The 26,561-nt window shown below is 50.3% G+C and overlaps 1 long non-coding RNA gene across 2 annotated transcripts in view; it reads left to right on the top strand.

The window, feature by feature from the left end:
• Positions 1 to 1,848: 1,848 nt before the first annotated feature.
• LOC135182454 (uncharacterized) overlaps positions 1,849 to 26,561 on the top strand; it is a 28,283-nt gene continuing 3,570 nt past the window's right edge. For both annotated transcript variants that reach the window (XR_010305213.1, XR_010305212.1), the window contains exons 1-11: positions 1,849 to 1,953; positions 2,126 to 2,282; positions 4,389 to 4,490; positions 5,142 to 5,214; positions 5,635 to 5,831; positions 9,445 to 9,607; positions 10,650 to 10,770; positions 10,887 to 11,104; positions 13,418 to 13,497; positions 15,654 to 15,829; positions 22,718 to 22,783. This is a non-coding gene — a long non-coding RNA (uncharacterized LOC135182454). The remainder of the gene's footprint in view (positions 1,954 to 2,125; positions 2,283 to 4,388; positions 4,491 to 5,141; positions 5,215 to 5,634; positions 5,832 to 9,444; positions 9,608 to 10,649; positions 10,771 to 10,886; positions 11,105 to 13,417; positions 13,498 to 15,653; positions 15,830 to 22,717; positions 22,784 to 26,561) is intronic.

The following is a 26,561-nucleotide window of genomic DNA, read 5'->3' as shown; positions in this document are numbered from 1 at the left end:
ATCATGGCAGGGATTGCCAGAAACACTGGATGGCACACAGTGGCCATGGCAGTGGCAGTGGAGCTCTCACTGTGGCAGCTCTGCCTTGGCACCAGCGAAGGGGCCCTGGGATGGCAAGTGGACAGTTTGGATCAGTGGCAGGGGAGGGGAAGGACCTGTGTATGTCCAACAAATGACACTGTTCTCCTCAAGCTAAAATGAAGCTCAGAGTAACATTTTATTCCTCCTACCCAAACTCAGCATGCAGGAACCTTCAGCACTGGGATGTTATCCTTTGCCAAGCCTTTGCACAGCTTGGTTTTAGTGGAAAGTAAGCCCAGGCCCTGAGACATCTGTGCTGAAGACAGGATGCTTGGTGATGGCTGAGCTTGTAGGTTTAAGACAACATAAGCAGGTGGCAAGAAGAGCAAAATCACAGCCACATGGCTTTCTCACTGCATTATAGCAGCATGAAAGAAAACGGGTAGGAACAGGAGGAGGGGATGAAGAGGTGACCCTGATGACAGAAGAGCAAAGGTCTGACCCTGCTAACACAGTTCATCATGGTGAACTGTATCTGATTCTCCATCCAGCATTAGGTTCAGCACCTTTGTGGGAGGTGCTGCCCAGCTTTTGCCCAGCCAGGTGCTCCCATGATGGTCAAGCTTAGCTACTCGTTTTATGCTGCACCTTGGAAAGGTGTTTGCTGCCTTTGGCGTGGGTTGGGTACTCAGGAATTGAGAGGGTTTTTTTCTTCTGTGATTATCAGAGTGGTTGAAAGGCACAAGGGCTGTGGTATCCGGCATTTTGTCTCACATCTCTCTCTGGCCTGTAAGACTGAGAAGCCAAAAAGGGAGAAGAGGATTGTATTGACCCCTTCTCCCAACATGGGCTAGCAGAAGCAAAAAGATAAATCACATTGCAGCACTCAACTCCTGGCTTTACAGAAATCCCTGTGCATTACAAGTGCCTTTGCATATTTTATAGCACTTTACAAAGCAATGCAGCTAATCTGGAAGTTAGCTTGTTTGGAGAAGCACAAAACATGTGCAGTCATAAAAATGCCTTGTTTGATGCCAAGCTCTTACATTTGCTAGTGTCTGAAAGGCAATCACCAGCACACATCCAAAGAGTTTGGCTTGACTTCCTCCAGCTCCTTGTAGCTGGTGAGAATAAAAACACTAGCACAGCATCCTGAGAATGTGTGCTGTGTTTTTGCCACGGGGTACAGATGTTTCAACAGCAGAGGCACCCTTTCTCCAAGGGCTCACCTTTAGAAGAGGAGCAGCACACTTTCGTGTAGTAGGGGGAGAAAAGGTAACCTGATTAAAAAGGACAGAGATAAGCAAAGCAGTGCCGAAAGGTTGGAGGAGTAATTGTTCTGGAGCAATTGGCACCCCTCTGACAAGGAAATGTGGCTTGTGGAGGTTTGAGGCTGCAAAAACACTGTCCCAAATCTCTTGAGAGCTCGTGAGGGGCTGGATATTCATAAGGTTTCTCTTCTCCATCTGGCTTTTATCACTACAAAATGTGGGGGTTTGTTATTTTTGGCAAAGCTCTTGCTCTGCCTGTTTTGATCAGGTGGTTCAGCAGTTAGCAGCAGTACCTACAAGGCATGCATGTGTGCACACACAAAGACCCAGTGTGGTCACATACACCCTCTTCCCATAGGAAACCAGGCTAAAAACGTGGCTTCTTGACTCAGTGTTCAGTCTTTAAGGGCTGTTCCCAAGTCTCCTTCCTCTCTTCATTTGTGCTTTTGATGTGTTTGGTTGTTGGAGGGAAGAGGGAGGCAGAGAAGCATTGAGGTTAATGGCAAAGGCTGCTGGTTTTCTCCAAAGGTTTTGCTCTTCCCTAATACAGGTGTTGGCTGCATCATCTTGGCCCCTCTCGTGTTGCAAAGGACAGCTTGGCCAAGCTGTTGTCCTCTTCAGGAAAGGTCCCAGCCATCAAAAGCAAGGCACCTTCTGACAGGTAAGGGGATCAGACATGCTGTGTGTCCAGGTCCAGCCAAGAGGGCAGCTGTGTGCCCACATGGTGGTGGCAGCCTGTTAGGCTCATGGAGAGGACAGGCTGATCTGGCAGTAGCAGTTGGTGCATTTCCTGACTGTAACCTAGTTAAAGGGAAGGCTGAAATCTGTTGCAGGAGCAAGCAGCCAGGAGCGTTGGATGCTGGTGAAAGAAGGAGCATGATTCAACCACCTGAAGGCATCTCCCTGTAGGAGAATTACCTTCCCTATAAAGCAGCAGGCATTGCTCTTAAGTGTTGTCAAGCTTAAATCGGTTCCCTAGGTGACATCCTGGTAAGTGGATTTCCCAATTAAGCACACCCCGATTAAGTGGGATGTGCTGTAATTACAGAGTGCTCACACTAGGAGCGAATCAGAGCCGTCTGCAGCAGAAGGGCTGGGTTGAAGCTCTTCCCTTGTCTGGAGTGGGTTGTGCCAAGGCATTTCTGTAACCATGAAAGTGGGCAGGCAGGAGATGGGATTTTGTAACCACCCCCACCATGCCAGTCGGCATGTTCCCTGAAGAAGGAAGATTCACAGATTGCATCGAGTTGGAAGGGACCCTCAAAGCTCATCTTGTTCAACCCTTCTGCAGTGGGCAAGGATGCTGAAGCAGGTCCTGGTGCCACAGCTTTAAACCCTTAGATATGGGAGCAAATTCCTGTTGAGTTTCCACTCCCATGTCTAGTTCATAATCCACAGGATGAAGCCTTTGTTCCTGGCAGAGGAAATGCCCATGAGCAGAGATGCCGTAGGACTCTGCGCAGAGAAGCAGTGGCTCTTCCTGTGGAGGCAGAGGCTGTCAGATGGTGCTGCCGCCTGTCAGGCAGACGTTGCAGCCCTTCGGGCTAAATTCCCTTTGCCAGCCCAAGAGAGATGGGGTTTCATTCATGGCTCCCTGTCCCTCTGGCTGCTTCTCTGAAGGCATCCCACCCCCGGAATGAAGCCTTATGGTCCTGTAGACAGACTAGGGCTACCTTAGCCCCTACCTGTAACGCTTTGCGTTTCTCAGCTGCCATTGGAACATCATGAGGAAGAAGTGGGTCCTTTGTTGTCTTAGTGAAAGGAGGAACTGCGTGTTTACTGCCTTGGATGGGTCAGAGTTTTTTAGCCAGATGGGGATGTGAAATCTGACTGGAGACCCTCTGTGAATTAAGTCCTCAAGGCAACGCTGAAATGCTGAGGATGAGATATTAAGTGTAGAAATGATGCAAAGGGAGGCGAAATCTATGCCAGGAGTAGGGCATGGCATAGAAATATGGCCACTTTGGGACAGGACTCTAGACCTGAGTGTGGACACTCAGACCAGGCCAGACTCCAGATTAGAGCCTGTCTGCTGCAGGATCCTTCACTCCCATTTGGCTAAGAGGTGACATCAGTACAGTGCACAACACCTACCCTGCAGGCTCCAGGTTCCCTCGTCCAGGCTGGCTGGTGAACGTCTTTTGTGGCTGTGGGGCTTTTGTGCCTACATACACGGTGGGTAAAAAGCTCCTACACACGCCTGTGTTCTTCTTTGTCAGGGTTGCAGGGTGGGGAGCAGGAGGCTCTTCAGCTTCCAGAGGTGTGAGACGTTAGGGACGACAGAAGACAGGACTTTGAGCTGTGAGAGATGTTGCAGCAGGGGTTGGTAGGAGAGGCTGATGAGCTGCTCCTGCCTTTGCGAGGTGAGCCGGGCGTGCACCAAGTGTCTGTGGCCCATGCAGGCGCAGACTGATCTGCGCTCTCTGGCTGGGCTGATCCCACAGCACCTGCAGAAGGCTCGCTGCTGATAGCCTACCCCACTGCAGCACCTCCAACCCCTCGTTGTTGCCTCCTATCCTCCTGCCGAGTCCATCCGTCTCCCACCCCGGCAGCTTTCCCCCGGCCGGGCTGTGGCGTTCCCACGACGCTCGTACCTGCTCCCGGCGCTGTGCAGCGCATGTGTGCGCAGTGCCTGCGCGGCCGTGCCGCCCCAAGGGCCTGCTTCTTCCACCGATGGGTTTGCAGTGCCACCCGCTGGCAGAGCTTCCCCGGCAGCTCCCAGCTCCCCAGTGCTCTGCAGCTTTTCCTGGCCACAGGCAGTGCTCCAGAAATGAAATACTGGAAGGATGGCTCTGCTGGGTGCGATTCATAGAGCATGTCCCATGCATAGGTGCTGGTCTGGGACACCTGGAAACCTTCCAGCATCCTTTCCAGTGTATCTCAGTGCATGCTGAGCCCGAGCTGCAAGGTCACTGCTTTGGCAGAGTCCCGGGTGTCAGCTTAGGCCACATTTAAGGCAGCTCATACTGCTGCCTCACTCCAGTGGGCTGTCCAGCCCCCCATCCTGCCTGCAGTGTGGCAGGGCCAGCAACAGCAATGTGGATTCCCATCCCAATTTGGTTTATGTAGGTTCTGCATTCACATTTTCCTACACAGGGTAAGGTACAAACTCCTGACTGATACCAAAACCCACAAAGGGCATAAGGAACATCCATTTCAGCTGGAGTGCTGAAGATGCAGGCTTGGAGACTTGTGCAGGTGAGGATGCTCTGGGGCCACTTGATTTAACAGCCAGTGAGATCTCTCCAAATTTGCCTTGTCACTTTGACCCCATTTATAGTCTAGTTTCTGGTCCCAGCTTAGTGCCTGATGCAAACCCAGTTGAGAAATGAGAGAAGAGACAGCGAAGAGGCAGAGCAGGACAGTTCTCAAGGTCTGTGCTTAGTGAGCTGCTGTGCATAGCAGACAGGTGCCAGGCAGAGGACGTCAGGTGCCTCCCAGAGGAGGCAGCCGAAATCGGCTCAGCCCAGACACGATGCTCGTGTTGGGGCAGCAGCTGCACACACGGACCACCAGCAACGTTCTCCCCAACCTCCTCTTCATAGGCCGTGAGTGCTTGTTTAAAATAAAGCCTGACAAAGGGCACGCTGGGGGTGCCTGGTGCTGGAGTACTGTCTGCTGAAAAGTATGAGAAGGCACTGGAGGGGAGCCTGGCACAGCCTCCCAGATGACAGTAATTAAAGGCTTCTGCACTCAGGGCTGGGAGCCGCTCCTCTTGCAAATTGGCCTTGATTGAAGAGGAAGAGAATGGTTAGGCTGAAGGGGAGTGATGGGGGTGGCAGGCAAAACCACAGAGGTAAGTCTCAATTTGTCTTCTGATTTTTTTTTCCTCCTCTTCTTCTCTCCCAGGCTGTGTCCATTTGTGAAGGGAACAGCTTCCAGCTCCACACAGCCTGGGCTGGCTCTGCCCAAACTGCCTGAGGTAGGTGCTTGGCTGAAAAGGAGCCACTGAGCACTGGCTCTGCTTGCACAGCCCCAGAGCATCACCCACTGCTTCCTGCAGCTGGTCTGCTTCCAGAAAGCTCTCCAGGCCAGATGGCCCCAGGGTCACCCATCCCTTCTCAGACCTGGCATGGCCTGGGCTACACCTCTAGCTCTCTGCAGGGGCTATATGCCCTATAAACCCCAGGGCTTACAGCTTTTCCCCCTGTTTTAATACTAGGAAGAGAATACTGACACCTTGTTTGGTCCAGGTTTTATCACGTTGTTTATTTTAAACTGCTGGTTTTGAAGAAGTTGTCTGAATGTATTTGAGTTTAGTGCTAAGCCTGGCATCAGCATGAGTGGTTACTGTGGGATAGCTGATAGCATTACACAAACATGCTGCCTTCCTTTCCTAAAGCTTTGTGCCTTAGCAACAAAGACATCCTGGTTCTGGCTGCCCTGGCTGGGGTCCTCCATGGAGCAGTTTGTCTTGAAGTACCCTGGGAAGTCACTGCAATGTGAGCATGGATGCTACATCCAAACCCAGGGCCAAGGAACTAGTCCAAAATTCAGCTGAGAGCCTCTGATCCTGGAGTCCAGAGCATCAACGGTCAGGTAAAGCAATTCAGCTTGAGTTATGGTGGTCCTGTTGTGGAGGGCAGCTATATAAATGTTCTTTATTCAAGCAGCTGTGAAAACCCCAGCAGAGAGCTTTTGAGCAGCCAGCCTCACTTGAGGAAGCTGCTGACCCAGGCTGCAAATGGATCCACATTGTCCCATCCTGCAGCCACCAAAGCCAGTGGCCAAACTCCCTGCAGGCAGACAGGAGGCAGGTTTGGTGCCCTATATTTGCTGCTTGTTAACATTTGGATGAGATATGCAGTGTGCTTAGTCCAGTGCAGCAACTGTGTTTGTCACAGAGCAGCGACTCTGCAGGGTCACCATGCAATTCAGTGAGGCTTAGGAAACATGCAGGCTGTTGCCCAGGCAGGGCTGCAAAACTCTGTCAGGGACAAAAAACCAAACAAACATGCTGGGTCAGAGTGAAACCTGTGTTTGAATAAAAAGGATGGTACCACTGGTGAAAGGACAAAGATGAGTTTTGTGCCAGCTGGGGCGAGGCACAATGCCCCACCATCCCTGTGTGCCATGTCTTAGCCCCTTCCCCAAGGCAGAGTGGGAGATGCTCTGCCTGGCTGAGCTCCAGCTCCTGCAGTAGCACTCAGCCACCTTAAATCCTCCCTGACCTTTCAGAGGGCAAGCTGCTTGTTGGAGGGAGCAGGGTAAGTGAAAAGGAAAGCCAAACAATTTGCTTCTAGCACCTGCCAGCAATGGAGGCAGTTACTGCATGAGCAAGGTTTGCAGCACTGGTGTGCTCAGCACAGCAGTGTCTGTGTACCTCACACAGAGGGGAGGGAGGTGATTCTCCCCCTCTACTCCACTCTGGTGAAACCCCACCTGGAGGCATTTGGGTTTGGTCCTGAGTCTACTCTGTTACTGAGGGAGCAGCAGCACCTCATGGCTCCCTCCCATTGGCCCAGTTCTCATCACCCTGAATCCCAGTCATGGTCAGGCTGGCTGGTGGGTTCAGCTGATTGCACTCCAGGACAGCACACCAAAACCTCCAGAAGATTGTTTTGCATTTCCATGTGCTTCTCTCTTGCTGCCTGAATGCCCTGTGGCACACTTGGCTTGTGAGAGCTTCCCTGGGGCTCAGAGGGTTGGGCTGCACAGGGCAGGCAAAGGGGATCCTTAACACCCCCAGTGCCAAAAGGCACCTTTGTGGTGCTGCTGCTCATTTCTCCTGGTTATGCACCAGTGTGATGAGACAGCAGATGACAGAGGTTAGGAAAAGGCCTGGGATGGCTGGGATGTCGTTGCCATGGAAATCAGGCAGTGTCTGGAATAGCAAGAACTAGATCAACTCAAAAAGTAATGATCTGTCACATTGATTAAGGGGGAGTCAGAGGGACTTTGGTTGGGGAAAGCCTGATGCTCTGAGCAGTATGAATCCATATGCCACCTCTCCCTGTTTGCCTCCCCCTAAAGGGCCCTGTCAACAGCAAATAATCGGATTCGTTTTGACCAGGGCTTTCTCCAGGGAGTTCTGAGGCAGTTCCTGCCCATCAGCTGTGCTGCACAGCTCTGCCATCCCAGGATGAAAGGCACCGAGGCAATGCAATATTCATTCACTTCCTCTTCCCTCCTTCATTCATTTCTTCACTCAGCTGCTTCATTCACATTTCCCTGGCACTTTAATGAGCAGTGCTTAGCCTCTGCAGTCCTGCAGAGCCTTCCCCTGGTACATTCTTCACTGCAGATGGCTGACTGCAGGCTTATTTATTTTGCAGGGCAAAGCTTGGCACAGCTGAAGCAGGGGTGCATTGTGCCCAGCTGGCACATGGATCTTTAAACCCCAAGCATATCCTCCCAGGTTCTGCTATTCTGTCTTTCACATCTTGATGATTTCTGTGTTTTGTGGTAGCCAGCTCCTGTCCAATTCATGGAAGCCCATCACAGTGCTAACACTTGTGTCTGTAGCAGCCCTCCTGGGGCAGAGGCTTGGCAAGAGATGGCAAGTGGCTTCACTGGGGAAGCAGGAGGGAGCTGAGTGTGAAATGGGCTTTATTGGAGTGTTGGTGTCAGGCACTTGCTGCTGAGCCAGAGCCACAAGAATTAATATCCTTAGGCCTATGCTGCCATCCACCTGCCCTTGCCACACTGGTGTCCTTTGTGGTGCTTGAGGAGCATAGGGTGATTTCTGCTTTTCTCTGCCTGCACTCCTGCTCTCAGAGACCAATTCAGCAGGAGATGGCAGGTGCCAGCTGTGTGTGAACTCCAGGTTTGGGTCAGGGATTAGAAGCTTGGGCAGTGACAGGTCACAAGCCACATGCAGGAGCAAGAGACACACACAAGCCCCTGAATTTAGGGATTTTCATCAAATGGGCATGGCTCATTCCTCCCATCACCTCCATGTGGACAGTCACAGGGTATAGGTGTGTGGAACAAGCACCTCAGTATTTCAGTGCCCTTTTTGAACCACTCCAGAGCAGTTTGGAGTTTTGATCCCCACCAGTATGCAGACATTTCTCTTGAAGAAATTGAAATGGCTGGATAGTGGCTGGGTAGGAATTCAAGAAAGATTAAAAGGAGAAAGCTAATTTTCCTGCCCATGATCTCACCAGTGGGAAAGGATCCTTTCCTTCCCCAGCCCAAAGCCCACCTCTGCAGCACACGTGGGCGAGCTGTGCTCTGTGGCTCTGCAAAGAGCTAAATGCGTTCCTAAGCCAAAGGAGCAAACAGAAAACATCCGCTCCCTGTACGATGCAGAAAGCTTTCTCCTTTGTGCCCTGCTTTTTATCAAGTATCTGCTGCCATTGCTGTTACTCACTGGGTTATTACCTCTGAGTGGCTACTTCCACCAGCCTGAGCTGGTTTATTGTCTGCTCGCAGCAATTATGGATTGGGATAATTCCCACCGTGCTGTTTCATTGTGGAAGGATCCACTGTGCTCTGCAGCTAAGGTAACTTGAGGTGATTTCTGCTGCTGAGTTACCCATAAAGCTAATAAGGAGTGGGTTGGCTGGTGCCCCATGGTATGCTGAGACAGAAGGATCAGTAGAGGCTGAACCCAGGCGCGCTCACAGCATGAGAGGCGTGTTCAAAGGACAGTCTGTTCAGTGATGCAGGGGCTGTGGCTAGGTTCACCTCCCTTCGCTGACTGACAAGATGCTGGCCAACACATCATCCCTCTAGATGTGCTGGACCCTGTTGCTGTGTGTGCAGAGGACAGGAGAATTCCTGCAAGAGGACTTGCAGTCCTGGTGGAAGACACTCACTGTCTTGTTTTGGTCCCTTGCCCTGTGCTGCAAACACAAGATGAGGAAAGCGTTCCTCGATCCCCTTAGGAACTGCCTCACCTTGTTGGCTGTAAAGGGGAAATAAGATGAAAATGCTTCTCTAGAGTTTGAAATGGAGAGCTTCTCCTAGGCCTCACACATCTGCAGAGATCAGAGCCTCAGTGCCACCATGGTACCTCTTTGAACTGTGGGGAGTTTCACCCCAGGCAGGAACATACACCTGGATTCACGGTCGAGTGCTCAGCTTGCAGGTTCCAAAAGTACCTGGTTATTTTTATTCCTTTGATACATGATCTACTGTCAAAATAACTTCTTTCTTTCTTTCTTTCTCTCTCACCTCCTGGGAATCCCAAACAAACCTGCCACAGGCAATAGCATTTATCAGTGAGGCACTGCCAAACCCCACCAGCTGACCCTGCGCAGAAGAGGTCAGGTCATTCCTTGCAGAGCCCTGCTTGGTGCAGGGCTTCTGAAGACGTGAGGGGTTCGTCCTGCTGGAGGATCTGTGTGTTTTGCAATCCAGATACTCAGGTTAGTGATGCTGTGCTTGCTCCTTCACTTGCTAATACATAAATACAAGTGAGGCTGTGACAAACATGTTTTCCCAAAGTTAGTAACTCAAGCATTAGGAAGCCATGATTTTTATTTGTCTTTAATAGTCCACAATGAGGACAGATCAGCACAAAACTATAATGCCATCACATGCTACCAAAATCCTCCATGCTAAGACTCCATCCAAGTTCAGCACAAGAGGGTGGTGAGACCCTGGAATGGGTTGCCCAGGGAGGTGGTCAAAGCCCCATCCCTGAAGGTGTTTAAAGCCAGGCTGAATGAAGCTCTAGACAGCCTGATCTACTATGAGATGCCCCTGCCCATGGCAAGGGGATTGGAACTAGATGATCCTTGTGGTCCCTTCCAACCCTGACTGATTCTCTGATTCTAAGTATCAACGAGCTTGTCTAAGGAGGCTTGATGATAAGAAGTATCTTTTCTTGCTGGCTTAGAAACTGTAACTAGCAGGGTTGAGTTTCTGGTTTCTTTGAGGTTTTTTCCTGCACTGTGGCATTGTTCAATTTAGTTACTTCATTATTAAGCTTGGGGCCCACTGAGGTCCCTAGATGTCTGGACTGTACCTAAGAGAGAAGTCCTGCTGGACTCACTTTACCAGACCTCCTCTTGGGTTTGCTGCTAAGGAGACACTCTGGGCTAGGTCAATATTTGCCCATTTCCCATTATTATCCCATGCAGAGCATGGCTTCATGTTTGCTCTGCTATGTAAACCTGGCCCATCCAAACTCTGCAAGAAATGGCTGGTTCAGACTGATCTGAGAGGACACAACGATTTCAACCTTGTCCTGCCATAGACTGGAACCTGGGAAATGTTATTTGGTGGTGCAGGAGACAGTAGGAAGCCACCTCTCTCCTGCTACTTTCTGCTCTGCCTCTGGTTCAGGGTCTGGAAATCCACCCTAAATTTTCACAGCAATCTTCCTTGTGTCCTCTCTTGTTGTTGTCTTGCTGTTGTTGTCCAATCTGAGTTCCCAGAGCAAAGGGAAATGGTGGTAATTTGCAGAACTTACTGGCCATGGCATCACACTGATGGCATCCAGGGACCTGGAAGACAACCCTGCCAGGACCAGGCAACAACTCAAGTTGTGATGTTGTCCCTACTGCCTCCTTTTCCCATCAGCTATGTGAGAAAACCTTTTTATTCCTACACAAGAGATTGCCTGAATCTAACTTTTGCAGCTGCTCTTGCTGTCCCAGAGCACATTCAGGTATGAGTTGTCCGTGCTCATTTTCTCCATAGGTAACTCAGCACCTGAGTGGCTCACTGGCACCCAGGATGACCTGGGAGACATATGGAGGCCAAAATCTACCTGCCAGCTGTAGATGGGGTCCATCTGCTTCAATGCAGTAACATCTGAGGTCCAGAAAGGCTCCCAGCTGTGGCATGCTGGCAGGTCACTTGAGATCTCCATCAGAGTGCAAGATAGCAAAAGTCTCCAGAGACTACTTCTACACAAGGTTGGTGTCTTTCTTCTCTTACCTTTTTGGCCCTTGACCTGCTCATTCAGCTTTTGTCCCTGGCTCCTGAAGCAGCCTTGGGATTGAGCACATTGTGTGTGCAGGTACCTCCTGAGTGCCCATCTGCGTCCGTGGATGTAGTCCTGCTAGGACCAATGGCATTTGTAAACATGTGTGCTTTGTGGGGAAATACCCTGTCCAACTGCAGGGCTGCTTTGTGCTCCCTCATGTTCCTGAGCTCGGCTCACTAGCCCTGGCCCCTGAGACAGCTCTGCTGAAAGCGAATCTGTCAGTCCTCACTGCACAGGGAATATTTTAAGGGTCTGAAAACAAAGTTTATTATAGCAAAGCTGCCAAAAGTATAACCACTGCCACGCTAAAATATCCTCTGCCTCCTACGTTTGTAATGTGGGAGTCTTTTATATCCTCTTTACTGCTGCTGAACCATACATTTGTCTTGGCAGCAGATGTACACAGACTGGGACCTATTTCAGTGTCATGCAAAAGTGCTCTTAGGTTAAAAGATATATTAGATCTTACTGGAAAGCTTGAAATTAACTGCATGATGATGCTGTATGAAGAAAAAGAATAAGCAATTTGATTGAGTTATGATTTTACCCACATGGCTTGGAGGTTTCAACCATGTTAACATCTCCAAAGGTCTCCATTTGCCAAATTAACCATTGAACTTTGGGCAGCTAGTTGGAGTCAGGAAAAGGAGACCTAGTTTAGCTGTTTTCAGAAAAGCTCTGCCTCCTTCAGCACTGCATAGGAGTAACTCAAAGGAAGGCAGCCAACACTTAGCCCCTGCTCCAGACATCGCTGGCCAGCACGAAGGCTTCGTGGAGGGCATCCTCTTCTTTTGCTCTCAGGCACAGTGGCAAGGGAAGACTCAGCTGGTCCCTGCAAAGCTCTGCTGTGGTTGTTATTAATACCAAGCTCATAAATGTTAGTGCTTCAGCAGTCAGATTCCTCCGTGGTGCTGACAGACCTCTTGCAGCTCCCAGTTTTAAGCAGTGGCACCAAATGTGTCCTCGGATGGCCCAGGATTTCCTTGGGTGTTTGGCAGCAGCAGCAAAGAGTTAACAATGAAAAAAAATATGTGTAGGTTTAGGGGAAGGACTACTTTTTTAGTATGTTTTTTGTTTCACATTTGAGCTCTTGGCACAGCATCCCCCGCCTCTAATCACACCTTTTAACTGCACTTTAAATCAAAACCTGCAATGCTGGACCAGTTGGAACCAGTTTCTATTAAGCTGCTTGATCTGCAACTGAGCAGACTTGCTGTCACCACGCCAGTCCCCTGCCTGTGCCTCCACATAATGAGGCTCTCGTGGAAGCCGCTGCTGCCTGCTCCGTGCAGGGGGATCCATGAGATACTGGTCAGGATATGTCCTTCTTGCTCCTGCCTTCTCCTCTTATCACACCCTCCCACCCCCTCCTCAAGCACCTGGATGGTGAAGCTCAGCTGGCAGCTGCACCAGTATGGGGAGAAGGCTCTTGCTAGACTGTGGAGAACAGCTTCAAAGCTTTGGCCATTTCACAGGGTAAAAGAACAAATTAAAATATGTTAAAAAAAGAAGATTTCCAGGTTAAAGCAACCCTGCAGTTTTGTTCCTCACTGCAGTTTGCCTGAACATTACCCCTTGAAGATGTCAGTTGATGGTTTTGCTACTCAGGGCACTGTGCAGCCCTGAGTGGGCTGCAGTTGCCTTCCATGCAAGATGAGATCTGGTCTGTGCCATGGTGCATGGTGGCTCTGACAGACCATGGGCTGGAGCTACAACTCAGTTGCCTGGGCCCTGTTTTGCCCTCTGCTAGCATTCATAAGGGAGCTGATCTCCTGATCTGTGGACTCTAAAAGTAAGTCACTGTTTGTTCCTTATGTGAGGCACCACTGATGAGCAATAGGAAGGAAATATTCTCGGCCCTGTCGTCCTCTCCATTGCTGCTCCCGGCCCCGCAGTGTACCCATAGCAGGAGGACAGAGGGAAGCAATGGCTCAGCATCCAGTGTGGCATTGCTGGCCACCTCCTTTAGCAACTTTCTGCAGCCATTTTGAAGATGGACTAAAGCAGGAACCACAGCATGCAGGGGTGTAAGTCCAAGCCAGGCTCTGAAGCCAGAGGTGTTTTAAAGTGGAACTGCAGCTGTGTCAGGGAAGCGGTGCCATTGCTGGCCTTCCCTGCTCTGGTTTTTATAATCAATCATCTAAAAAGCACTGTTTTGTGTGGGAGGTTTGGATGAAATCATTGAGGACTTATTCTACTAATGGGATTTTTTTTTTCTTCCCCTTCATGTGTCACTGAACAGCATGAGACTGCTGCAGACTCTGAACTCTCAATCCCCGTTTGTGGACTCTGAGCTCCTGATGTTGCCCTCTTCAGTAATAGGTAAGATTGTGTGGATTGGTGTCTGAAGCAAGCTGTATGATGAGTGGAAAGAAATGTAGCTCTGGAGCCAGCTTACTGCTTGAGACAAGGCTGCAGCAGGCCACAGTGTCTGGCTCTCCCAGCAGATGGCTGCTGTGAAATAACCCAAGAGGTCTTGGTTAAAAATAATTGAGTTAATTAATTGAGCAGCTGCAGCATGGCTACTTTCTCTGTGTCTCTGGGCTCTTGGTCCTCCTCTCCTTCAGTGCCCAGCTTCAGTGCCATTGAAGCTGGGTATTAGTAGTGCTGGCTCTCTGGAGCAGAGGTTGTCACCCTCAATGTACCATTGGCTCTGAAAAACCCATTGCTGGTGCCTGAGCTTCTTCTGGGATTGAGGACTTTTAGACCTTGTGACAACATTTTCTAGATGCAGAGAACTGAGGGAAAGAAATATCCTGGAGAGTTTCTATGTTAGTACTGGCAGAGGGATAGCTGTGATCCCAGGGTGGGGATGTGGTGCTGTGTGGCACCTGTAATGTGGCAGGCTGGGTGCAGTGCTCTTCAGGCTCCTCAAAATAATGTCAGCTTACCTCTTCACTTTCAGTTTGTTATACACAGCAGGTCAGGTCAGGTCCTGCTCTGGAAGTCACATAGCTGATGGAAAAGATGCTGCTGAAGCATGAAAGGTTTTTTGGGGTTGAATTTTTTTTCCAGCCACCTGTTCAGCAAAGAATAAGCTTTTATTTTCTTAGCCATCACTTTTCACAGCATGTGCCAAGCTAACAATGGCTTGGTATCCCTCCAAGGCTGTAAAATAAGCTCATTCATCCTTTCTCTCTATTTGTTGCAGGGAGAACAAAACAAACAAACAAAAAAGCCCCCCCCCCCCACACACACACAAAGAAGAAATCTACTGAGCTACTGTTTGCTTTCCAGACAGAGCCTGTGGCATGGCACCAGCAGCTGAGCACTGCTCTGGGTCAAACATGAAGGCAACGCACTGTTTGTGTTCACTCAGCTACATGGATGCAGAGGGAGGGAGAAGGCAGGAATGTCAGTGGGAGCCTCTTGTGGGCTTCTCTGCGCCAAGGGGAGCCTCCCTCCCCCTGCCTTTGCTGCAGCTCTGTAATTTCCAGCAGGATGATGCTAACCGCAGATGATGCAGGGAGCCGGCTGGGTTTCAGCCCATGGCCACCTTCCCATTGAGTCAGGGCTGAATCACCACCCTGTGCGGAGTGCAAAGGGCCAGGCTGCTGCTGGAGATGCTCTCTGGGGGGTGGTGTGGTAGCTCAGTCTGCATCAACAGTGGGGAAGGATGGGGGATGCTGTCACTCGGCATGTGGCCTGATGCTGTGTGGTACTGAGATGCAGCAGAGGCTGGGGGGAAGATAGCAAAGTGGTAACTTTGTCTTTGGGGAGAGGCAGCAAGCGAGTCACCTGATTCCCTGGGAAAGGGCTTGATGGAGAAATTTGGGTGCTAACCCAAAACTTCTTGTTGGTGAGAGGAGGCTGGTGGGGGCAGTATGTCAAGCTGGTTGTGAGACAGTGGCAGCAGAACTGAAAAGAGCTTCACCTGCCAGGAGCAAAATGCTAGAGAAAGTATATCCAAGCATCTGGAAAATCTTTGGGGATATTCTGTTAGAGCTGTTTCAACATGTGGCCACCCTGGAGAGCTGCAGCAGCTGCAGCTGTGGGCAGAGAGGGGCACACATTGGCGTAAGACCTGATCCACTTTCAGCTTAGAACAGTGCTCATGAACAGCCACTCAAATTCTGCTGGCCTGTCTTAGCTGACAATCAAATCTGCCCCCAAATTAGCCAAATTTATGAGCACTTGGACTGAGGCACTTAATATAAGGATGTCTTCTCACTTGTAAGGTGTCTTTCCTTGGCCACAAGCTCTATCTGCATTGCTTCCCACCAGAGACTTTGCTGATGGTTTTAAATTTTCTAGAGGAAAAGGAGGTTGTGGGTGCTTAAAACATAGGACAAGCCTGGAGAAGAAGTGGTCTTGAGAGCAATTGAGCTAGACTGAACTGGAAGGTCAGGATTAACCTTCACCCAGCAGCTTTCCCCATTTCCATGGATGTTCCAAGATACACTAGCTCCCATTGTCATGGCAGCTGTCTTGAAGATCTTGAACCATCATGCTGTAACCTTCCACTCATTTCTTTCCAGGTTTTAGGAGATACTTCATCTTGGCTAGTCTGGGCTAGCCCATGAGCACGTCCTACTGACTTCACCAGCAAGCAGGTCTGGCCTGGAGGTGCACTCCAAAAGCAGGATTCAAAGCCAAGGAGGAGGAAGATCTGAGGAAGGGAAGGAGTGGAGCAGACATCCCTCTCATCGTTCCAGTAAGTTTAGGACCTTTTATTTGGTGTGTTTTACTGGTCCAAAAGCAGAGGAGCCATCCATACAGATTAATTGCTCCCAAATTCTCCCACTGCAGCATGACTGGCAGGAATGCCAGCAGCTGGAAGACTGAAATAGCAGCTACCATTGTTTAGGCCCCACTGATTTATCCTGTGGTTTTGCCATGTCCTTTAATCTCCAGTAAATAATCCCTCACTTCCTTGTGGTCTTTCTAATTCCACGCTCTGTATCGGTGCTTCCTGTAAACAGTGGAGCTGGTGGCCCAGGCACAGCCACCACCGTGTAATTGAGGCTCTCCCCTGCCACCCAAAGGGCATGTGACAAAGCTGTTTTGCAGGCTAGATGTGGCCATGTCCAAGAGCTGAATAATGAGAACGCCTTGATTCTCTCCACCCAGGCAGAGGTCAGAGCTGGCTCTGCTGAGACTGATGAACAGCACAGCTGTAAAACCTGCACATGTGAGAGCAGCAGGTCCTGTCACCCAACAAGTTGCACCGTCTGGCCTCCAGCAGCCATGATTAGGTCAGTGCCTGAAAGCAAAATTGGGCTAAATTATGGGCAGTGAGGTCCCTCCAGCACACAAATGCACTGGTACTTGTTCTCCCATGCGGGAGCTGTGACCTGTGCAGAAAATGTCACCAGATCTTGTTCAGCCCTTAATTGCCTTAATTTTAGACCATGTCTCCGGTCTAAAATTTTGAGTAGAGTCTTAAAATCAAAGACCCAAGATCCTCCTGATGTTTGCTGCCCCACAGGCTTGATCCTTTGCATTCTTGTAAGTAAAAGGCCCCCAGATCTTCTGGGGCACTCTGACACCAAGGGAGGCTGAGAAAGCATTTTTCCAGTCAAAATACCCTCAACTGCTTTATGTAGCCATAAAATTTAGGTATCAGATACCCATCCCCAGCCAAAGGGAATTTACTTTCCCTGAGTGAGTTTGTGTTAAACCAATGGCTGATCAAAGAGGGTTGTGACAAGAGTTGGGCTGTGCTTTTTTGGGTGGCACAGCTGTTCCTCCTGCCTGAAAGCTCATCTCTCTGGGTTTCTGTTGACTGGTGGATCCCTGCCCAGACACCTGAGCATCCAACAATCTGTTTCTGCAAGAACATCTTTACTCCAAACATATCTTAGGCTATAACTTGTGCTTCTCCTGGCCATCTTTGTGCACGTGGTCTCTGCCCATGCCTGACTGGAAGGTGATGGTGTGAGTGTACCTATGGAGGTGTTTGTGGAGATGGACAGGTGCAATCCTGCCAGCCCTACCCATATTTACAACTGACAACAATAATGCTTGTACATTTACACATCTATGGGAGGGGTCCTAGAACCAGACCCTTCACATGCTCCTTCCTAGCATAGCTACTTCCATAAATGTCCAGGTTTTGACCCTTTTGCTATCCCAAGTCAATCCCAATTTATTTAGTTTCTTTTCATAAGCCCCCCACAGCCAAGCTGTGGCAGCTTAAGGGAAACCTGCTCAGCCTGTCAGTATTAACATCTCAGCTATCAGAGCCCTGGCTCCTTCTGTATGTGTCGGTTGGCACTCCAAGGTGAATTTTCAGAGCTGAAGCATAAGCAAGGACTCAGTTTAGCTTGGCATTGGGAGTGCTGAAAAAAAATGCCAGGAGGGAAAGGCCAACCTCCGTTTGTGTCATTTAGTGTCACTTAACACCTGTCACCTTGTTCAGAATGGGATGGTCAAGAGCTGAGCTTTTCCATTGGGTGCTGGCAACTCTGCTGTAGCTCACTGTGCTGCCTATGTCTTAGGGCAGGTGGCCAAGGCACAGAGATGCCTGCAGTGGGTGTCCTGCTCTGTGTGTCTGGTGCTGACTAAAGGAAGCTGGAGGGCTGATGTGAGGAGCAGGTGGGAGGTTTGGGCTGCTGGCTGCCCAGAATGGCCGAATGCCTGCGGAAGCAATCCTGGATTGATCAGACAGGGGTAGATCATTTCCTTACCCCTCAGAGGACTGGGAATTTCTGGTTTTTAACATGACCACCCTTCTCTTGTGAAATGGATGCCACATTAGCACCAGACTGAGCTGTCGGCTGAAACACAGCCTTATGCAAAACTGGACTGAAGACTCTTACAAGCTGTTAGATGGTTTGGTGAATCCTCCCAAAAGCATCCCAGGCGTGGACAAAATGCCCCCATTCTGTACGTATTTATGCCTGCTATCACAGATCTCACCAGCCTCAGGCTGACCACGTGCCCCCACTGCTCCTTTTCTCCTGATGGTGAGGATGTGAGAAACCTTGAGGGCAGAAAGGTTTTGCCCAGGCAGCAGCAGGAGCCCCTGAGACATGAAGCCAGTAATCCTTGCCTGGAGCTGCTCCTTTTGGCTCCAGGCACTGCTGAGTCTGCTGGTGGAGAAAAACCACTGTGCTGGATCAAACCACTGTCAGAGGAGACTTCACAAAAGTGAATAGCTGGTGGTCAAGAAGAATTGCCAGACTCCTGCTTCTCAGTAACTAATAAAAGTGCCTTTTTAACACAATTAATGCAACGTCTTGCTAAAGCCCGAAGGAAACTGGAATTGAGAGATTTGTATTTTGACAGACTCTGTGGAAAACTTCTGTTCAGACTGGTAGGAATGGAACCAATAAATTTCTGATGAACCCTTCTGAATTCAGCCTTCAAGATAATAGATAGGCTGTTCTGACTGCGGATAAATAAACTCTGTTTTGGTAAGCGTTTAAAGACCTTCGGGATGACGAAGTGGAACATACTTCAAGTCTCCAAACATGGGAAGTGGCTTCTGAGTCAATGCCCTCCCATGCCAGGGCTCGTATTTTAGACTGAGCTCACTCTTTTGTGACTTGCTGACAGGTTTTTTGTTGTACTTTGAATTAAAGAAAGGGAAAAGGTCCCAGACTGAAAATAGCAGTGAAACATTCCTCAGCTGGCCAACCTGTTCTTCAAGAAAACTTCCCAGGAAGCATAAAGCTCCAGCTGCAGCCCAAAAATGCTAGCTGAAATGGCATCTTGGGTACTGACTGGAATGGGGAAAATAAGTATTTTGGGTGACAAAAGCCCTTTCCTGAGCAGTGTTCACCTCCTCCTCGTCTTGTGGTAAAGGTGACATCTGAGGAAGGAAGATTTGATTCCCACCAGGAACCTCTCAGAGGATGGACTCTCAGAGTGGAAAAGGTGGGAGCCACTCACTACCTTTTTGCCTCCCTCTCTCATAAAGAACAAGCCTGCTTGCAATTCCTGCCCTCCCTGGCAGTGGCTGCAGCCGTCCCAAAGCCAGATGCTTCAAAGGCTGGATCAGAGCTCGTGGCCTTCTAGAAAAGCAGGGCAGGTCTCTGCATTTGAGGACTTAGTTCTGGAAATGAAACCAAACCAGATGCAACCAGGACCACGGGTGGTGAGCAATGCTGACATGCTAGCACTGAGCTCTGTTTGCTTTGCTCTCCTGCATATCTCCCGGCTGATGGGAACTGCAGGGTGTGCTGGACAGAGGCTAGCAGGATGTGCTCTACTGGAAACGAACACAAAGTCACACTTCTGGAGGGAAAAGAAGACAAGTTACATATAGAGGGTGAAGCCCAGACCAGGATAATGGGCCCTGAATAGATGTGGGTGCCTGAAGTGCACATGGTTAAAGGATGGTCCTGGTACAAGGCTGCTGAAGCAACCTGCCTCAGGGGCAAACACCAGTGTGATGGCCTTGTTGCTCAGGCTCAGAGAAGAGGCACTAGAATCTTTCGAGGCTGGCTCAAGAAGCTCTGTCTCTTTGGTTTCTTGAAGAGAAAGAGAAGGGAGAGCAGGCCAGGACTTGTGATGTACAAAGGTGGTGGAAATGGGGGAGTAACAGGACTTAGCAGGCAAAGTCTTACAAGAGGGGTGCTCACTGAATCCAGCCTGGGAAAAAGGCTCTGTTATTTAGAGCCATTAATCAGGGAAGTAACTTAGAAAAGCTTGTGCTGATCTTCCACTGCTGGGAGTATTTTGACCAAGGTTGATCCCTCCTCTCCGGAGCAGATGCTCCAATTTGTGTGGAAATAAATTCAGGGCTGAGCTGCCCCAGGGAGGATCTTGGATGGCTGCAGCAACCCACCTTGTCTTCAAGTCTGGATTAGGGAAAGGCAAGTTGTCCTCACCAAGGGGCCGAGGGGGAGCAGCAGAGGGTCTTGAGAATATGGTAAGGCTTTGACTCACAGGCAGAATATTACCCAGGAGCAGGAAGAGGCAGCAGCATCTCTCTCGATCACAGTGGGCTGCCCTGCTCCTCTGTTGCTGCCTCTGCTGCACCTCCTGGGCTCTGACTGCTGGGAGGAGAGTATGTGGGGCAGGGGTTTCTAGCAGGGAAAAGAAAATAATCTGCTTGCAAGTAACCAGCTCACACTCTGGCTGGCTGCAGGAAACGTGCTACTGCTGCCAGAGACACCACAGTTGCTACAGCAACTGCAAAGCAGATTCACTACCAGCCTCCTGCTGCCACACTCCACACCTCAAAATAAGGCAGAGCCAGGAAGGTGGTGATGGGCAGAGAAACCAACTGGTAAAGAGGACCTTTTGCAGTCAGGACCAGTGCTGCTAAATGCTCTGCTCCCATCCTGTCAGTACTGACAAGAACTTGGTTTCCAGGTGAATATTTGTTCACCAGAGCTGCCACCCAGGCATGGCCTTGCAGAGCACACACCTGCCCCAGCCTGCCTTCCCAATTCAAGTGTCTCCTCTATGGGCATCCACAAGAAAGCAGGGCTGGGTCAGACCCTCAGTGCTTGTTCGGCTGCTGGAGCTGTCAGGACAGGGAAGCAATGCTGGAGATGAAGCAGGGAGCACCACAGCAAGGAGTGGGCAAAGGAGACTAAACCGGAGCTGTGCTTTGCCTGCACCTGCCTTCTCACTGCTGTTTAAACCAGTCTCTCCCTGCTTCCCAGCACTGTTTTTCCCTGCCGTGGTAAAAGTGCCTGGTTTCCCCCAGTGCTCCTCTCAAACACTTAATGCCAGGAGGAAGGGCTGTTTCAAGGAATGCTTCAGTGCTTCCACCAGAAAGGAAGGTTCTTCAGGTGGCAAAAAAAAAAGCTCTAGCTGTAATTTTTCAGTATCCTGCAGCTATTGCAGTGGTGGCAGCACGATGCAGGGCAGGGGGAAAGAAGTGTTTTGAATGTCTGGAGAGGGTAAGGGCTCTTGGGGTCTGTCCTGCATCCTCCTCCCAAGTCTTTCACTGTGGCTTGTTTTCTTATGCTGAAACACCTGAAAAAGGCTTCAGGTTTGGAGCTTTAGTGGAAAATTCTTGATGATCACCTGCCTTTAGATCTTAGCTGGGCACTGTCCTCCCCACCAATTCTGGTCATGTCAGGTTTGCCAAGGGCACAGCAGAGATTTAAAGGCATCCACCTGCCAGAAACTTGTTAAGAATTTATTGAAGTTCCTGAAGTGGTTTGAAAAGCCTGGGTAAAATCATTGTGGAAGGAAATGTGTTATAATCCCAGCCAAGTCATAAATCAGGCCATCCTTAATACAAATTACTGCCTCAGATGAGGCTGATAGAGAAGGGAAGGGCAATGCTGCAACTTTGTTCAGCAGTCCCATTTCCCAAAGCCTCCACCCCTGTGGGGACCAGCTCTGTTACTGCTGGTGCTTGGACCAAGCTTGTGTCTGTGCAGACACCCCACACCTATGCACCAGGGGCTGGAATGCCATCAGGGCTAGTGGAAGTGTTGCCACTCCCTAATTGTCTCCCAGTTTACCCACAGGGCAGCTGGTGTCAGGCTGAAATCAGTGGCCTTAAGCACCATTTCCAGAAGCACAGGCACAGAGTGGGCACAGACACTGCTGGAAACAGTAAGATGTCCCAGTACAGCACACATGATGGTCTGTGCCAGACTGGGGCTCAGAGCAGCACAGTCAAAAACCATATACAAAGTGCATTAAAATGCAGGTTTTCTTAATGGGAACTGTGGCCAGCAGGTCAAGGGAGGTAATTCTGCTGCTCTGCTCTGGTGAGATCTCACCTGCAATTCTGGGTCTAGCCCTGAAGTCCTTAGGACAGGAAGGATGTGGACCTGTTGGAGCAGATCCTGAGAAGGCCACAAAAATGATCAGAGAGCTGGAACACCTCTCCCTTGAAGAAAGCTGAGAGAATTGGTGTTCAGCCTGGAGAGGAGAAGACTCCAGAGAGACCTTACTGCAGCCTTTCGGTACTTAAAGGGGGCTTACATGAAAGATGGGAACATTCTTTAGCAGCACCTGTTGTGACAGGACAAAGGGTTATGGTTTGAAACTAGAAGAGGGGAGATTTAGACCAGATATAAGATTTTTTTTGCACTGAGGGTAGTGAAACACTGGCACAGGTTACTCGGAGAAGTGGTAGATTCCTCATCCTTGGAAACATTCAAGGTCAGGCTGGGTGGGGCTCTAAGCAACCCAAGCTAATTGAAGATGTGCCTGCTTAATGCAGCGGGTTGGACTGGGTGACCTTTAAAGGTCCCTTCCAACCTGAAGCACTCTATGATTCCATAATTCTAGAAATTGGGAGCTCTGCAACAAACATATTTGCCAGTCCCAGCCCCTTCCCTCTGGCAGTTTCAGAGCTGGAGTCCTGGATGCTCCATCCTATCTCTCTCCTGGGTATTACTGGGCTTCTGTCTCTTGACTTCAGATCCCTGGGTTAGAGGTGCAGGAGCTGAAGGCTGGGCTGGGGGCCCTGGTACTCTGCCTGTTACTCTGCCTCTGGCAGGACAGGCAGCCCTTTTCCAAGGTTTGGAAAGGCTTCCCATGCAAGCTCCTCCTAAACCCCACCAGCCAGGCTGCCATGCAGTGCAGGGCACACAGCACCAAACAGGATGAAGCCCTGCTTATCTCCTTCCCCCTACCCAACTCTCTGCTCAAGCAATAACCTACTTTCTTTCCTTGGCAGAAAGAACATCCTGGATTATGTTGCTGCAAATGAAAGGTTTCAGTCATGATATCAGATGAGCTGCAGGTAAGCAGTGGGTTTAATGTCAGCTCTTTTGGCAGCTGCTTTATTCCCTTTCCGCTTTGCACAAACAAGCCATCTTTGTGTGGAAGTTTATTTTCCTTTTCAGCCACAGCATTTGTCAACACAGCTTCCTACTAATCCTCTCTGTGCAGATAAAGGTGAGCTGGCATCAAACCAGATCCTTCACCTCGAGGTTAAAACCAACCTGCCCACTCCAAATCCAGCAACTGGTTCATTCAGGCATTCTCCCCTCTATTGCCACCCTCTGCCACCAAGGAGAAGGGCACAAACTGCACCCATATGATGGATCCTAAATCCCAGGGTGACACTCAATCAGCCTTAGCTCAATCCTAACCAGCACCATGCAATTAAAGCACAGGTTCAAAACCCCAGTCCCAGGAGGGTCTGGGGTGGCTTAGTGCCTTTCTGCCCTCATTAGGAAAACTGGGACATCACCCACAAACTGTAGTCTGGGGCACAGGCAGGGAAGGAGGCATTTTGAACCGCTTTGGCTGCCTCCGTTCTTTACACGTTCATTCTCTTCTTGGCCTCACAAGGCTCTCAGACCAAAGCATCTAAATATCATGTGATTTTGTATTAATAAGATAACCACAAATCCCTCTAGATCGAAGCCTGACATGGGGCCAGGCTGCACACTCTGTGGGTTGGCAGGATGGGACCCTGCCCAGGGTTCTCCACTGCCCTCAGTTTGGCCAGCAAAGGCAGGAGATGGGGCTGGCTGTGCCAAGCAGAGCAGCACTCTTGTTCTCAGCCTCGCACCCAGCTGCTTCCCTTCCCTGCCTTAAGCCTCATGGTTTGGACGACTAACTTGCAGCCTCATTAACTGCTTCATTTCTGCTAATTTGCACTATCTCACCTACCAACGATATCACAAACCTCTCCAGCAATTGTGAAGGCAACTCTAGCTGAAATGCCTTTGCTGCTGAGCTGAAGAGCACCAGGGCTCATTTTACTGCTTAGAAATCTGGACAGAATCAAGCAGATCGATGAATAATCCATCCAAAAAAATCATAGCAGAGGTGCTGTGTCACTGGGTACCACACTGGCCTGACTTCAAGTGGCAAACCCTAATGAGAAATCAAAATGAAAGGGCCCTGCCCAGCATGAGTTGGGTGCCGTATGGTTGGAGTCCTGGGAAGCAGCCACTTTGTGCAAGAGCAGCTCTGTCCCTCACACCTGCACAGAGATACTGCATGGGTTTAGACAACCTGCGCTGGCATCGGGAGGTTTTTTCCCCGGCTCGTGGCTGTTAAACCTCAGCAGTGCTAAAACGTGCCGTGGGCTTGCAGGGAACACGTGCAGCCCGTGGGGCGAACTGCAGCCCCGACAGCTGGGGCTCCCTGTCCTTCTCGGAATAAATTCCTCCTGGACCGTGTTCCAGGGGATTGCTAGGATTTGAGGAGAGAGGAGGCGAGCTGGAAGCGTGACAGGCTCCAGGTTTATCCTTGAAAGCCCCCGTGCTGCAGAGCCTGGGGCTGCCTTTGGCAGCCTGCCCGAGGGGAGATGTGGCGGAGGCTGCCTCCTGCTGTGTCACCGATGCTGCCAGCCAGCTACGCTGCAGAGAAGTCTCCCTGTTAGCAGCGCATCAAGCTGCCCAAAAGCCGAACACCTTCCCAGGCAGGAGGTGAGGGGAAAGCTCAAAATAACTTTAGGTCCTTCCTGTGCTCCTGGCTGGAAAAGTGGCTGTGTCAGAGCTCTCCCGTAGCGTGCCTGGCCCACCTGACGGGAGAGCAGGGTGCTGGGCGCAGCCCTGCCACGCTTTTCAGCACGGGAGATGCAAAATCCAGGTCAAAAATAGCCCCATCCCAGCCTCAGCGGCACAGCTGAGAGGAACCACAAGTCCTGAGCTGTTTTGGAGTCATGTTAAATAATAAAGCAGAGAAGTGAATAAATTAGCTCGGCATCTATTTAGGTCAGGCCTCTGCGCTTCTCCCAGCCGCCTCCGTGTGCCTCCTCCCCGCAGCCATCAGCTGCTCCGCACACGCTGTGCCTGTGGATCCGCTGACTCCTTCGCAGCAGTGCGCTGCTGAGCAGGTGTCACGACGGCAGCACCGCTCCCCTCAGCTTTGGGAGCATCAGGAGAGCTTCCTTTTCCATTACTGGGGCAAAATGAGTTCTGGAACATCACATTTAAGCCACAAGCATGGGCCGAGCGCACACAGCTACTCCCTTCTAGGCATTATCCCCTGCACGCAGCCCTGCGTGAAGCCGCTGGGTCCTGCTCAATGGGCTTGCAGCTGGCCAGGAGCCACGTCGCTCTGCTCTTGCCTGCTCATCTGCTGCCAACCCAGCACTGCCTCTGAGTAGCCCTGGTCACCATCCAGCTATTTTCCATTTCCAGCTTCCAGCCACGGCAGCACCTCCACCTTGGCAACCGTATTTCCCCACCTTCCAGGTGCCCCAGGCTCAGTTTTCTGGTTGCAGTTGTCATTTGTTGATCTGGGGACATGCAGAGAGACTGACCAGACTGATTGCCACAAGGGAATTGGCTTTTAAACCTCTAAGGTCCCCTCAAAGCATTCAAATGCCACCCGAAAATTGCAACTACCATGCAGTCATAGAAATGCTTATATTTATATGTGTACCTATATTTATATCTTTACACATTTCCCAACCCTAAAAACGTTTTCCCTCTTTGATGTCCAGAACATCTCATGATTTCCAACCATCAGCAAGCTGGATAAATGCTTATCAGGAAGGAATTTTATCTGTATCGAGGGCTGCTTCATCTCAGCCCAGCTTCTGCACTGACAAAACCTAGAGGAAACACAGTAGGTCTGGTCCTCTCCAACCCTGCAGGTAGCTGGAGACAGTCTCCAGTGATGAACCCAGTCAGAAGCAGTGGACAGGGTGTAGGCAATGGAAAACGAGGTGTTACTAAGTTTGGCCAGGCTTAGCTGGCTCCTCACAGGTCCCAGCCTGTGAGTCACTGGTACGTGGGCCACCAGCACGGCCTCCCCTCTGGAGGAAGGAGCGGAGGTGGAAAAATAACAAGAGGAAACCAGTTGTTAGTAGTGCCAGCTCTGGGAAGAGTGGGAGGAGGTGGCAGGCCTGAAGAGAAAGGTCAGGGCTGAATCGCAGACTGCTGCCTGGTTTTTCCTGCTGCCTTCACGACGGGAAGCTGGTTACAGGAACATGCTCTTGGAGATTGTGCAGAGGGTCTGGGCTGATCTGAGGAATGGTCTCTGGGGCAACAAAATCCTCTGAGAGCAGCCAGGAGTGACACAACTTTTGTTTGTGGTCCCTGCTCACTCCTCTCTTCTGGTTGCTCCTCTGATTTCTGATGGGCTAAGTTTGATTACATCACTGAATGCAACGTTTTGGCCCAGTGGAAACACTGTAAAAGCAGACACACTCTGCTGCTGTACTCAGAACAAACAACTCCATCTCTCTGGTGTGGCTAAACACCAATGCAAAGCCTTTGTTCCCCAGTCTCTGCCCCATCACAGTGCTGGTGCCCAGCTGAAGCTAACCCAGAGACTCCACTCTCAATCTTTATGCTGATCCTTGGTGACAGTGGTGGCAGGGGGGATACAGACAACTAGGTTAGGAGCCAGTGACCCTGTTCCTTGTCCACAGAGGATGCAATGAAAACGCTGCTTTGGAAAATAAAAGATTGCAGCTCTCCAGGCTCTCCTGATGCCCCAGCTCTCAGAGAATCCTTGAATGGTAAGGTTTGGAAGGCTCCTCTGGAGATATCCAGTCCAACTCCGTTGTGGTGGGCCTGATAGCCCAAAACAGGCTTATACATGTCCTGGCT

This window comes from Pogoniulus pusillus, chromosome 16, assembly GCF_015220805.1.
Source record: "Pogoniulus pusillus isolate bPogPus1 chromosome 16, bPogPus1.pri, whole genome shotgun sequence".
Classification (NCBI taxonomy): Eukaryota; Metazoa; Chordata; class Aves; order Piciformes; family Lybiidae; genus Pogoniulus; species Pogoniulus pusillus.
The sequence above is the reverse complement of the archived record's forward strand: the minus strand, read 5'-3'. Positions and strand labels throughout refer to the sequence as shown.